General features: G+C 38.0%; 1 long non-coding RNA gene across 1 annotated transcript in view; it reads left to right on the top strand.

Annotated features, from left to right (window-relative positions):
- Window positions 1-10,123, top strand: part of LOC103480525 (uncharacterized) — a 12,312-nt gene extending 2,189 nt beyond the window's left edge. The window contains exons 2-3 of the long non-coding RNA XR_536109.2: window positions 6,103-6,307; window positions 8,993-10,123. This is a non-coding gene — a long non-coding RNA (uncharacterized LOC103480525). The remainder of the gene's footprint in view (window positions 1-6,102; window positions 6,308-8,992) is intronic.
- The last annotated feature ends 3,655 nt before the right edge of the window (window positions 10,124-13,778 follow it).

Below are 13,778 nucleotides of genomic sequence, written 5' to 3'. Positions count from 1 at the left end.
TATAGATATATATATATATTACCACTTTTTGAACTTGAAACATCTGATTACGTTACATTTTTTGGCTAAGTTGTAAGAGATGTTTAGTGACTATTTTGTCTTTTTTTTTTTTACAACAAATAAAGCTTTTTTTTTTCAGTTTACCCTACAAATATATAAAAATGGCCACAACTGGAAGTTGTTTCAAAGGCAAGGAACTTCTGAAACTAAAATCCAGCTGAGTCCTGAATGAAATGGAAAAATCCCCCAAAAGATTTTCCTTTCAGTTTGCAAGGTCCTGTATTTTTTTTGTTTTTTGCAGAGTACGTCTTGAGAACAAGGATGTAACTATCCTTTAATTAGAAGCATAGCAAACATATCATTTAGGGAAGTAAAACCCCCTCTACATATCAGCCTTCATCCATTCATTGTATAAGAGTTTTACAGCCAGTTCTCTTTTTCATAAGCATCCTAAATCAAGTGAAGTGTATCTACTCACGAGTATTTGGGAGCAATCCTCCACTTTATTGTCACCGAGTCTCATTCAAGGAAGGGAATATGTAGAAAGACTAAAGCTTTTTTTTTAAAAGATGTTTTAATGATTGCTGGATCAACTGCTAAAATATAAAATCTAGGCTTTGTAAGCAGTAGAATATTCTATCAACTGTTAAATGTTTTGTTCAGAATAATTATAAGATAAAAAAAAAAATAGACCAGTTTTTGCTATATATTTTGAAAAACTGAAAATCCCTTTTTTTCACAAATCACTAACTGTGTTTTTGAGAATCAAAAATCAATGTAGAGGATTTTTGCCATGGTTTTAATTGTCTACATTTTGTGATCTTTCTTTCTTTTTTTCCCTTTCTTTTTTCTTAGCATGTTTAGCTTTAAAATGGCCTTAATACAAAAGTAACAAGAATGCTTTTATTGTTTTCAAGACAATGTTTTCAGACTGCATTTCAATCTATTCAGAGCATGTTTATCCATTTAGCCATTGACCTAATCAGATGCAGCACATTCATGTAGAACCTGAAATAACTACAGAAGCTCTGAAGCAGATGCTAACTTTAGCATCGTTAGCAGCTAACGGTTAGCCAGTTTCTGCGTTCTCACAGCTCATATAATTCGCTCGCGTCTTGCCTGCCTTGTGCCACCATCTGTTGTTCCACGTTTAAAAGTGACTACAGTGGACTGTAAAATTATTTGAATTACTAATCAAGTCCAACAAAATTAGACCAATCATGGGTACAACAAAAACATTATAGATTTCTAAGAACAGCATAACCTCAAACGACACACATTGACCAAGGTGAGGCGTTTACTTTTCTTTGAATAGTTGTATTATAATTAAAAAAAGGGAACAAAATGATTTAGACTTTTCATAAATACCGAGATTGGAGACATATTGAGTTGACCACAGAGAGCGCAAACAGAGAAGTGGTTTCAGTGCTGTTTTCTTTACAGTTCTACAGATAAGTTAGCTTTGTTACGGATGAAAAATATATATTTTACGTTAAAACTCATTTGGCTATGGATAATGCCAGGCAGTAGTTTCGAGTTACTGGGCGTCATTCAACCTTCACCCTTTTACGGTTTATAAAGTGCTGAGATTCCAGTAATTTATTTTACAAGATAAATTATCTAGAATGTTTCTTCTTCAGAAGTTTGTCCCTCATGCCTCTTTGTTTCAAAGAACTAAAACTGCATATAAAATACAGGAATGGTGCATTTCCAGGGTTGAACTGTGGCCTAGTAGGAAGTTGAACTCAGTTTGGTAATGATGAGAACAGGAATGATAACTTCACTGAATGTTCTGTTGCATCACCATTGCAACAATAGAAAACACAAAGGGAGTGGTTTTATTTGTTTTTTCTGCCCATGTATGGTTTTGACAGGAGCCCGGTACGACCGGGTGTTTCTGAGATCAGATGTAATTTCAGGTCACGAGTTACGCGTCCCATAACTTCGTCACTTCATAACCTCTAGGCATTATGAGTTTTTGCTTTGTAATGATAAGTACAATTGTGCCAATCTAAATAAATGCCACTGTTCTTATGAAACATGAGCGAATGTGAAAGTAACTCGGCTCCAGTTCTGAGCCGGTTCCCCATTTTGTATCCAGTAATTATTGTGAATGATCCCTAAAATACTTAAATCTCACCTAGGATTTAATGCAATAATAAGTTATTGCATCAGGATTGTTTCAACTTCACATTTCCACTGATTGTACTTCAACTAGACCAGCCAGCTCTTATGAAATATGACAGAACTCGGCGGTGCCAGCTCCTAGACTTTATTTATAGTCACATTATGACATAACTATGAGGTTAAATACAAGTATACTGTAGAAAATGACTTCAGATCATTGTTTGTCAAAGCTGGTACAAAAGGCTTGTAAAAGCCTGTAAATGCTCCAGAAATAAGACATTATTCCCAGATGTTATTTGAATTCATGTATGATGTAATATAAATGGATTGTTGCCAGGGAAGATGTGAGTTGGTACAAACGTCTCCAAGATGGAAGTGAACTGACTGGTAGCTTCTTCTTTTTTATTTCCCCGACGAGGGTAAGAATTTATTTAGGATTTCTTTACTTTCCAAAAACATAAAAATAAAATGGTGACAGGGTTCTGCTGAGTAAAAAGGAAAAAAAAAGAAAAAAGAAATCACATTAAAAGAGTGTGATTATGATTGAATTAGGAATAAAACGCCACCAAGGCGGCTATAAACTGTTTGGTACAAAACGTTCCCCAATCTCTGTGTTTGTCTGCATGCTTTCCAGTGACAGTATCAACTAAATAAGCTTGAAGCATAAATCCTGGGCTTTTCACTCTTGTACTCTCTGATCTTTCTGAGTAAGATCAGCAGTCGTTTGGGTTCATTGAGGGAAACGGCTTTCTCAGAAGTCCTAGAATAACGGTCAACTTTTCCTGTTACTTAGGGAAATTAAAATGAATCAGAAACGAGCGAAATAAATCAAAAAGATAAAAGTGTCAAGTTCAACATATTTTTTTTATATAGCCTGGGAATTGAAAAACTACATCGCAAATATTGACTTCATTATCTGAGGGGTGTATGAACTTTATTTGAACACGTCCCAGTTTGTGGCTCTGTCCCAGGCTTTGATGCCTCCGTACTGTTTCCTCAGGATGTTTCTGCAGCAGCGCATGTGTTATTGTATGTTTGGAGCTTTTAAAAACACCACGCGCATTACTCAAGCTGCAGGTTCTGCTACTCCTTTTACTGGTAATTTCATGTTTACGTGTACCAAGTGATTTTTACACGTAGCCACAGATTAAGTGGGATTTTGTGTTTCCTCTTTGTGGAAAGTCAGGCCAAGCATATATAGTTATAAAGGTGTACTTGTAACGTCAAATTAGAAAGAGTTCATGAGTGCTGAAAGTACAAAAATAAAATTACCTCTACGTGAGCGCAGACATGAAATGCAGATGTTTCATCTTTTTTTTTTTATTTCAGTATTAGAACATACGTGAAGCCACTTTGTAGTTAGGAAAATGTAGGTCTTACAGGAAGGTAAATGCAAAACATTTGATGATATTTCAAGCTTTCATCTTCAGAAGGTTACAGTTCTCCCACCGTGTCTTTACTTTAATCAATCTGGTAGCTGCAGCTCATCCAAAACGCTGCTGCCGGACTCCTGACCAACTCCAGGAAAATGAATGCTGTTACTATAGTAACTCACTGCTTTGGTTTCCCATTTGTAGTATGTCTGACTTTAGTTCTTGCTACCAGTCGATAGGAACTAAAGGGCCTTGGACCGAAATATATTCCTGAGTTACTTGTCTAATACAAACCATGTAGATCCGTGTTTCCTGCTCACTTCTTCCCAGGACCAGAACTAAACAAAGTGAAGCAGCATTTAGTCCCTCTGCTCCTCAACTCTGAAATAAAGTCATTGAAAACCTGAGATACTACTGGTTCATTTAAATCTGAAAACCTTTTTGAGTACAACAGCTTTTGATCTAAGTATTTGACTAATGAATTGTTAGAAACATTTGCTTCTTTTATGCAAAGTTTTATTTTGTTTGTCTCTATGTATGTAAAGCAGTTTGAATTGCCTTGTGGAGGAATGGTGCCGTATAAACAAACCTACCTAACATTCTCTGGAAGTTTGATAGGATTCAGGACAAACATTGCAAACTTTGAACACTTTGGGTTCTCTCTGTTTGTCACCTTTTGTCTTATTATTTTTCATTTTGACTTTTTTCTCATTTGTGTTGTTGCCTCCTTGTGTTGGTTGATGCAATAAGGAATAGCACAACTAATGGCGTTCTTATCTAACACTAGATTAAAGTCTAGTTAAACTCTTGGGAGAAAGTTCAGATAGGAAGTGAAATTCTCAAATGACTCAAAAAAAAAAAAGAAAAAGAAGGACATTTCTATTTCACAAGAAAATGTAACACTTATCAGTTGCATGACTAATCAGGAGTTAGTTTGGTGCATTTTTTTTATTTAAAAGGTAAAAATAATTTTAACGTGAAATGTTTAATTTTACCAGCTCAACAATTAAATAAACCAACAACATTTAAAAATTTATAAACATGTTGAAAAAAGACACTGGCTCATCTGGAAATTGCATAAATCAGATGTGGAAAAAGGTAATGTTGAAACGTTTTACAAAATTAGTTACATTCGAAAGCATCAAATAAAGCCTCATGAGAGAAACACAAGGCAGATAAGGAATGGGTTAGATGCGATGCTTGTTTGTAGAATGTAAATTCAGAGCGCTTTATGTCAGAGCAACTTAAAAAGGTTAGTGTTATAGATCAGTCATAAAAGATAAAAATGGGTCAGCGGGACTGAAAAATGAATTGAAATCAGTCAACCTTTTAGGTCTGACTCCTTGGACAGTTTAAAAAGGCCATGGATGACTTGAGACGTTTTCGCAGCTCTGCTTGGTCGGATGTTTTCACCCGTCTTTAGAGACGTCGGAAAGATGCTCCAGGCTACCTGGAATATTTCCACCCGGTGGAAACAACGAGTCCACCTCGATGCTTGTTTACTGTTGAAACAGACTCGCCACGTCACTTGTTGTTTGTCAGTAAACGATTTGCGTTGCGCGACCCCGGTACTGACCCTTCCTCGATGCCTTAAAGTGGAACAGGACATGTGGGTTTTCTGCAGGCAACAGATCTGGAGCCAGAAAGGGAAGCTGCTTGGTTTACATAGCTGTTATCACCAGAGTAGAAATACGACGCTTATAAATGAGCCTTTTTTTTTTTTTGTTTGTGTGTGTGTGTTTGAGGAGTTTATGAATGCTGTAATTTAGCCCACACTGATAGCACAGATTTGATGTTTGCCAAAGGATTACAAAACCCTCCACTGAAACCTTACACAACAGCGTGTAAAGTGGACTCTGCCGTGGAGCTGCGCCAGGACACACAACTCGGTTGTCTATTTGTCTTTTCCCGAAAATGTACCTGCAGAGCTATTGTTTAATTTTCTCCTGCCAGCTTCCTCCTCGGCAGGAGCCTCACAGGGTGACCCGACCTTCAGGGGAGTCACATGACTCAGGCTGTCTGGAGGAGGGAGAAGAAAGGGGGAGGGGGGGGAAACCAAAAATCAACATCTGCCGTATGACTAGCACCACAACACACGCGCAGCTGCAGATGTCCTAATAAGGCATGTTAACGGGAGCAGAGGGAATGACACCATGTCTGCTTCCCTCGCCATCAGTTATCTTGACTTGGCAGTTGCATCAGTCTGCAGATGAGATAATTTCCCTTTTTTTCACTCATCTCTGTTACCTTGAACAAGCAGACAGACAGGAGGGAAGATCCTCGTTTATTTGCAACATGTGAGAACAATTCGACACTCGTATGTAAATTGACTTGGATTTTTATATTAAAAGCATCTGGTATAAAAGCAAAATCAACTAAAAATATGGAATAATTTATAAACAGACGTATACCGCTCTCATATTTTATGTCATGGAGGGAAAGCTCAAGAAAGTGTCCTAAAACGGTGATTTAAGGAGGATGAAGTGGGAGGAGGCGAAGGTGGCTCCCTGTAGTGTTTTGACTGTTTTTATTTTGGTACTTTAAAAAAAAAAAAGTAGATAAATGAAATGCTAACGTCTTTCTTTGTTCCCATGCTCTCCAGCTCAGAGACCAATCAGAGCTCAGACTAAACAGGAAGAGGATGTGGCTTCCTGTAAGGCACCTCAGAAGCAGATCTTTGTAGGCGGCGAGTGCTATGGACCCACTTTCTCAGGAACAATAGCTCTGCCGACTCAGGATCCAACCGGGGCCTTGCAGATGAATTACAAGCATTTCTGAGAAGCTTAAAGTTACAGAATGTCTGACCGGTAAATATGAACCTGAAGATGATTTTAAAAAATGGACCAAACCATTTTTAGGATATTTAAAAAAAAAAAATTATATTTACATCTGAGAAATTATCTACATGGAATAAAATTGACAGTGCATGGGACAAGAAAGTACAAAAGAAGGCCATGCGAAACATTGCTAATGAGTGTAACTTCTAGATTTTTCAAACTGCCTTTACTTACTCCAGCTGAACAGAAACAAAACTGAAATTATCTCTGTTGCATTAAAACAAACTAAACGGTTCCCATACACCATTAAAAACCTCAAATGAACAATTTGCTTATATTCAAAATGAAGGCAAGTATGTTTCTTACTGGAAGGGCTGTAATAATTAGAAGAACTTCCACCAGAACCCTCGCTGGCCTGGAGAACCCGGTTTAGTAGGTGGAGCTCACTGAGAAACGCATCAGGCTGTGTTAATGACACCAACAGGAGCTGGCTCTGCAGCTTTTTCCAAACTGACCTTTTAAAGCTGGCACAGAGGAAGCCATGTATCCCGAGGGGTGAACAATGCCAGTGTTATGTAATATCGGGTCTTTTCATGCATTTTAACAGGAGCGAGGCAACTCTGGATGTTTTAGGTTGGCCTCTCGCAGTCATTCTGAGATTTGGATGTTTTGTTTTTCTCTTGCAACATAATCATAGTGTACATATGCATGCATAATGGTGTTGCTTTATTTCTTGTTTTGTATCAACCGTACATCTTTATGTACATAATTCTGCTGCCAAAGATTCAGTGTCTGATGTTTTGGATTTCTTTATTTTAATTAATCAAATTGCTTGTTCTGCCCTGCGACAGACTGGCGACCTGTCCAGGGTGTACCCCGCCTCTCGCCCGGAACGTTAGCTGGAGATAGCATCTCCCGACCCCACTAGGGACAAGGGTGTAAAGAAAATGGATGGATGGAAATTTCTCGTTCTTTAATTAGTCAGATTAAGCAGAGGAATGCCTTGCGATACATGTCAAGTTTTTACAGAACATGCAAAGTCTTTAGAAAACGACTCCAGGCCAGGATTCAGGACCCTCAGTGCTACCAAATGCTCCACTGTGTATCCTGTAATCATTGCAATTTGTCAACAGTGGTGTGTGGTGCATGAATGGTGCCTTGGGCGAGACCCACGATTTTGTCCTCTCCACCCACTGAACCACAAACAGCCAAACGCACGTCTGGATCCCGACAATTTTTATTTTTTTACGCTGCATCTTATCAGAAACTTATCTGTTTAGGGTTGTGTTGTAAAAAAAAAAAAACATCATAGGCTGCTAAGAAAGCATTCCGATGACCACATGCACCCTGTTTGTGTGTTTTCACAAATACAATAAAAGCAGGGTTTCATTCAATGTGTTACAAGCCTGGCGGGCCACCAGGCTTTACTTGTGTCCCCAAGCGCCACAACCCAGCACGTTTTCTGGGGGAAACCCTGAAAAGCATTTCAAATTTTATTTAACTCTCTGTTCTATGTAGAAAAACCCAGTTCAGGTCCAACAATTTTACATATTTTGAATTTTGAACTACAACTGACCAAAGGCAAAGTCCCCACTGGCCAATGCTGCTCTGGGCAGTGAGCCATATTAAAAAAATAAACACTTGCTGAAGAAGATTATGATGAACATACAATTAATTTTTTTATGATTTTAAAGCCTCTTAAGACTTGAAAAAAAAAACATTAATGAGACAAAATTCACACTTATAATGGATGACTGACCATTGAGTCAGAAAACCTATGCTGACTGTAGGTGGATCTGTCTCCATTGCTTCACAACTGTTCTCCATTTATAGCGTTCAGATTATTCTGAGTGCATCAGAATAAATAAGGCACTTAGCAACATTGTGATAGAGTTCATGTGAGAAACCTGCGATGTAAAATCATATCAATTCAGAACATTGTTTAACACCCTTTCCTCTGATCTTAAGAACGCTTCCTTCTCCATATTCGCTTTGTTTGTGAATATGAATCTATTCATGTTCTAATCTGTTTTCTGTTCTTGACTGTGAGAAGGAGGAAGTAAAGGAGCAAAATGTTTAACTCAGGCGTAAGATTTCTACACAGAGGAGAGACACGGACTTGAAGAAAGCGTTGGGGACAAAAAGTCAAAGTCAGGATTGGGGACAAAATCCTTTCAGGCATTCCACAGATTGGGAAGTGAGTTTGAAAACAAACAAACTTATCCAAAAGCTGCGGGGCGTGGGCACACRTCCAAAAGCCAAAGAACAAAACAGAGTCGAAAACAATGAGGACTTACACTGGGAGAATAATGGGAAACTCAAAGATGGACAAAGATAACGGAAAATAAAACAAAAAAACCCAAAAACAAATATGATCAGACTGTATGCAGGTCACAGAGGCTAAGCGTAACTTCTTCTCTGTGGCCCTGAAGAGGCTTCAGTTTGGACATTTTTGGCCTTTTCACTCATGGAAATGTGGTTACGTGACTCCAACACATCAGAACCACAGCTAAATTATTTAGCCACGAAACTTTAGGCGCTTTGATAAATGTCCTTCGCAAAAATGTATCAAAACACTTGACGACCAAGAAACGTACACGGATACTCTGCGGTTATGTCAATGTACAAAATGTTCTTTTAATAATTAGAAAATTTAGCCTATTCAGAGCAGAGCTTCATTATGAGATTTTTGTGTTTCTTGTTCTGTGCTTCCAGAGGAACAAATGGATAAGAAGAGGTAGCAGAAAAACAGAACAGCATTGACAAGGCTGAAAACAATATGTGTTTAACCCTCTAAAATTGGACACAAAAGACTTCCACTCGACGCCTCCTCAAAAGGTCACGTGTGGCACTTGACCAACTTGAAGCTATTATGTCCAGAGAGCTCAAAATTAGTTAAATTGATGTGGAACCATCGACAGCAGAGAAACTATCCGAAACGTCACCGCGTAACCTCAGTTTACGAAACGCAAAAGTATTCCGGGGGTTTGTGAATGCAACGCTTTCCTCCACGTTATTCAGAGGCGCGAGGGAACGAGGAGACGTTTGGAAGTTACGTAGCACTTTGACGCAAACGATCATTTTCTCTGTGATTTCTAGCATTGTTAAAAACGTGCGTAGGCTTAAAAAAAATACCCCGCTGTTTCTTACTCACACTCGACTGACTAACATTGGATACAATGTCTCTACTCCTGGCTGCCTCCGAGGCCCCGTCTGCGTCTGTAAAAACAGTCAGGGGCGTCTCACGCACGTCATCAGCGGTGCCTGAGAGGCCGCTGATGAAAAACGATGGCAACGTTCTGCTTTTTCTGCCTGCGTCGCATGAAAGGAGCCGTTAGTCAGTCTTAAAGAGACACACCGTCTCTCTCTGGAGCTATTAATAGCCACACAGGCTGCCTTTCTTTTTTCTTTTTCTCTCTATGTAGAAAAGCTGACCACCAAACATTTTGAGGTGAGCCCAGAAAAAAAAAAAAATCAAATTCCCCCTTTCTCTGCTCATTTCCTCCCCACCCTGGATTCTGCAGAAAGCCGTACACTGTGACAAATAGCTCACCCGGGTTATTTTTAGCTTCAAGCGTCCAGAGCCTCCTATTTATGCTGCAACATGTGTCCAGAATCGGCACATTGCAAGGGAAAGCAGTGAGGAAGACATATTAGTTAGACAGTTAGCGCACTGAACCGCAACCAGGTTAGCATACCTGATGGCGTAAGACATATCCGAACTGTGAATCACCCTGTAATTATTAGGTTACAGCAGATTTCACACACGAAAGAGCCTGCTTTCTCTGTCAAATGTCTGCTTTCTCTGAGATTTTACACTTTAATGTAATGATTACACAGGGAAAGTGAGCTTCGGTGTTTTAATGTGTAGAAATAAAAGAAAGTTCATTGGTCGTTTACATTTTTCTTTTATTTAAACCAAATCATATCATCATACTTTTGATCAGTGATGTAAAGTTAAAGTTTAGATGGAATAGAAATTATGTTTATTTTTGGCTCCATGAGCAAACTTATGCAATTTTAGACATAAGGACAACTTTTGATGAAGTGTGGCAGATAAAGACGGCTTTTTAGTTGTAAACTATAGGGATAGATATTGTCTAGAGAAGAGAAACCTAGGTTTGTTTCAGCGTTTACTTAAGATAGCTACAAAATAAAAAATAATAACTTGCCTGTTACTTGTTAAAAACACACTTGAAAAAAAAAACAGAGCAAAGCTGCAATACTAAAACAAAAGACAAACTGTACCAGCACACGTACAGCTATTGTGTCAAGCATGCAATGTATTCAGTTTTATAAATTAGAATATCAGTGAGTTTATGCAATAAAATATGTATTTCTTTATTTCTAAGCTAAAACTTGAACTTGTTGTCATCAAAGTTGAGTGACAAAAACACTAAAAACTGAAAAAGGGAAGTCAAGTTCCTCTTAGTTAAATTGACTCATTCCTAATGTGAACAGAATCATATTTTAATCCCATGCTGACGAATTGGTCAATAGGTGACATTTTGGTGTGATTGGGTCAGACTAACAAACATTTTTTTTAACTTTGGATCTCATGGAAGGAAGTCATGAATGTTCATGTGGAATGAAAGCCACATGAACCAGCCATGTATGATCACAGTTTTTTTCAGTAATCTAAATTCACATGACAGATTCTGGGGGAAAAAAACAACATTTGAACAACATCCTCATTTTGTTCCTGTGTGGTGAAGAACCCACCAAGAACAGTCAAAAACTGTAAGCTATAAACATTATCATGAACTGAGTTGATAAAATGTTCTCGTTCAAACAGCAGATGGCTCACAGTGCTCTTGGGTTTGTCTGCAATTGTGTAAAATAATGAGGTCATCCTCATTTTTGGTTCTGGGGGATTCACAGTTTGATGACATATACACAATGTTTGTCATCATTCCTGCCTGTTTCACCAAAATATGATCCCACTTCTGATTAAACCATTTTCTAAAACACTCAAACAGTAACGTATGGTGAATTAAAAAAGCAAAGTATGAGTGATGCTTCAATTTATTCACCATGAAATATAGAGAAACCCAAAGAATTTGTGAAAGAGTGAGTCAATGTCTCAAACTCAGTGCTACATCTTTTTTTTTTACTGTATTATTGTTAACATACAGAAACGCAGACAAATGTCATCTTTAACAAATATTTATATATATAATTTGGGTTTAATTCTCAACAAAGGTCTCTGTCATTATGAGTTATTACACTCATGTTGTCTCAGAAAACAAGCTGCTTTTGTCAAAACTAGATTTGACCACTACGCCCCCTACAGGCAATAAGTGTTACTCTGTCCTGACAGTAAAGACTTAAGAGTTAAAATGAAGTTCTATGAGTTCTTTGCGTTAGGACCTCACCTGCAGTATATAACTCCTCTGGTGTCTTCATCCAGTGTAAATCTGGATTAACTGGATCTGCCAGATGAAGCTAACGTTTAATCCGAACACCTTTCAAGTTGACCATTTGCAGTGGCGGAGCCAGAGGGGGGGGCAGGGGGGCCAGTGCCCCCCCCTGTCATCTGATTGGCCCCCCTAGTTGCCCCCCTAGATGATTGACATGTAACAGCACAAGGTTATTCCTGTACATTATTTGGAATCATTCTAAGCCAACCTAATATCTAAAGAAGAAAAACAATAATAAATATATCAAAAGAAAATGTATAAAACTTTATATAAGTCCATGTGATGACATAAATAAATAGATTTTTATCAGGCGCGATACCAGCCTCCTTTATACTCATAACAACAAGCTGATATTCTTCTCCTGGATGTTTCAGTTATGCTGCGCTGTGGTGCAACTCAAAGGCTAAAGCACTTCATACCTGGTGGTTGTATGGTAAAACACCAATAAGTTATTTATTGATCCTCCGCAAAAAAGAGAAAAAAACGAAGAGGGGCCGACAATGTTCGTAGTTTGGAGCAGAGGTGGCGCTAGAGTTTTTTTCGTTGTCCGTCAAAGAAAAAAATAATTTTATTTCCAATTTGTAGTCATCAAACGAAACTGCCAGCTCCCGGTCAGAAAGACACATTTAGTTCAGTGTCCATGAGATGATATTCAGAAAGGATCTTTTATTTGATTGATTTTAGTTTCCTCTGCGATGAACTCTGCGTAAAGTCTATCATGTCTCCATGTGCGCCAGTCAAAAGTGTTAATTATAACATGTCAAATGACAGAGGGGCTTAAAAACTAACCAAATATTCAGTTTGGCTATTTTTAAAAATTATATATATGTGCACACACACATTTAAAATTTTGCCCCCCCAGAGGTAGTCCTGGCCCCCCCTTGGCCCCCCCAACTTTAAAAGTCTAGCTCCGCCACTGACCATTTGGTTTTGGAGTGGTCCAGTCAGAGTTGGACAGCTTTAATCTGGCAGGGAATCTAGAGAGAGCTATAGATTCAGATGATCGGAAAGAGATCTTTCAGCCTCAGAAATTTGACATCATCATTATATAATCTCAAAATATCTGAGATTTTCAAAAAAAAACAACTTTATTATTCAGGGGTAGCCTGCTGTAACGCTACTAATTACCTCAAATATTTTGACATGCTATCTTCAATGAAACGTAAAAAAACCATTTCTTTTGACATTAATACTTGTTTTACATGTTTCAATATCCTTTGAGAGATGTTCATGTCATTACTTGCCACATACAGTTTTCAATCTATATCTGCCAGGTGTGGGGATACTTTTAGGGGTATGTGAACCGAGTTAAGCTGTAAATTGTGCTAGTGGAGGAAATTCAAGAGTACCAGCCGCGCAGCCACAGGCAAGTCAGAGCATGTAGATCTACTCAATGATAAAAATAATAAAACAGAGACTAAGAACAACAGTTGACAGGAAGAGCAAGTTTATAGCAAAATACTGGACAGTTAGAAAATATGAACCCGAGTAAGGTAGTTTTAAGAAATTACAGTTGTGCAAAGAAAAAAAACAGACTATTTACAAGAAGTGGGGAAAAAAACAGCAAATAACAGCAGGAAATGTTATTTGAAATGAGAAAAACAGCAGAAGTGTAAACATTTACTGAGTTTTTGCCTGTCAGGAGCAACAGCTGCTGGGAGGAGGGACCTATAATCCAGCAGATTGACACTGACAGAGCTCTCTAGTTCAGCAACAGCTGACAGATTGGTGTTATTTTTGTTCTGCTAAACAAATTTAGATATGACATTTAAAAAAAAAAACATTTCACAAATTCTAGTTTTATGTCCTGATAGATGCTCTCCATGTTCACAAATGGACATTTACTACTTTTTTGTGCATTAATTCTTTTTCTTCGATTAGTTAAACCGCGCTGCAGTACCACCTAGTGGATTAAAGTGAGCACTGCAGGAGGAAGAGACGGCATGGTTTAAGTAACTGCGCAGACGGGTTTGGTATGGGGGTGTATTTAAAAAATATATATTATTATTATTATTATTATTATTAATTATTATTATTATTATCTTGCCCTTTAAACAAATTCCTTTACTATTTCACAGTAA

The sequence above is a fragment of the Poecilia reticulata genome, linkage group LG18, assembly GCF_000633615.1.
Source record: "Poecilia reticulata strain Guanapo linkage group LG18, Guppy_female_1.0+MT, whole genome shotgun sequence".
In the NCBI taxonomy this organism is placed as follows: domain Eukaryota; kingdom Metazoa; phylum Chordata; class Actinopteri; order Cyprinodontiformes; family Poeciliidae; genus Poecilia; species Poecilia reticulata.
Note: the sequence above shows the minus strand (reverse complement) of the source record. Positions and strands in the feature narration are given on the sequence as shown.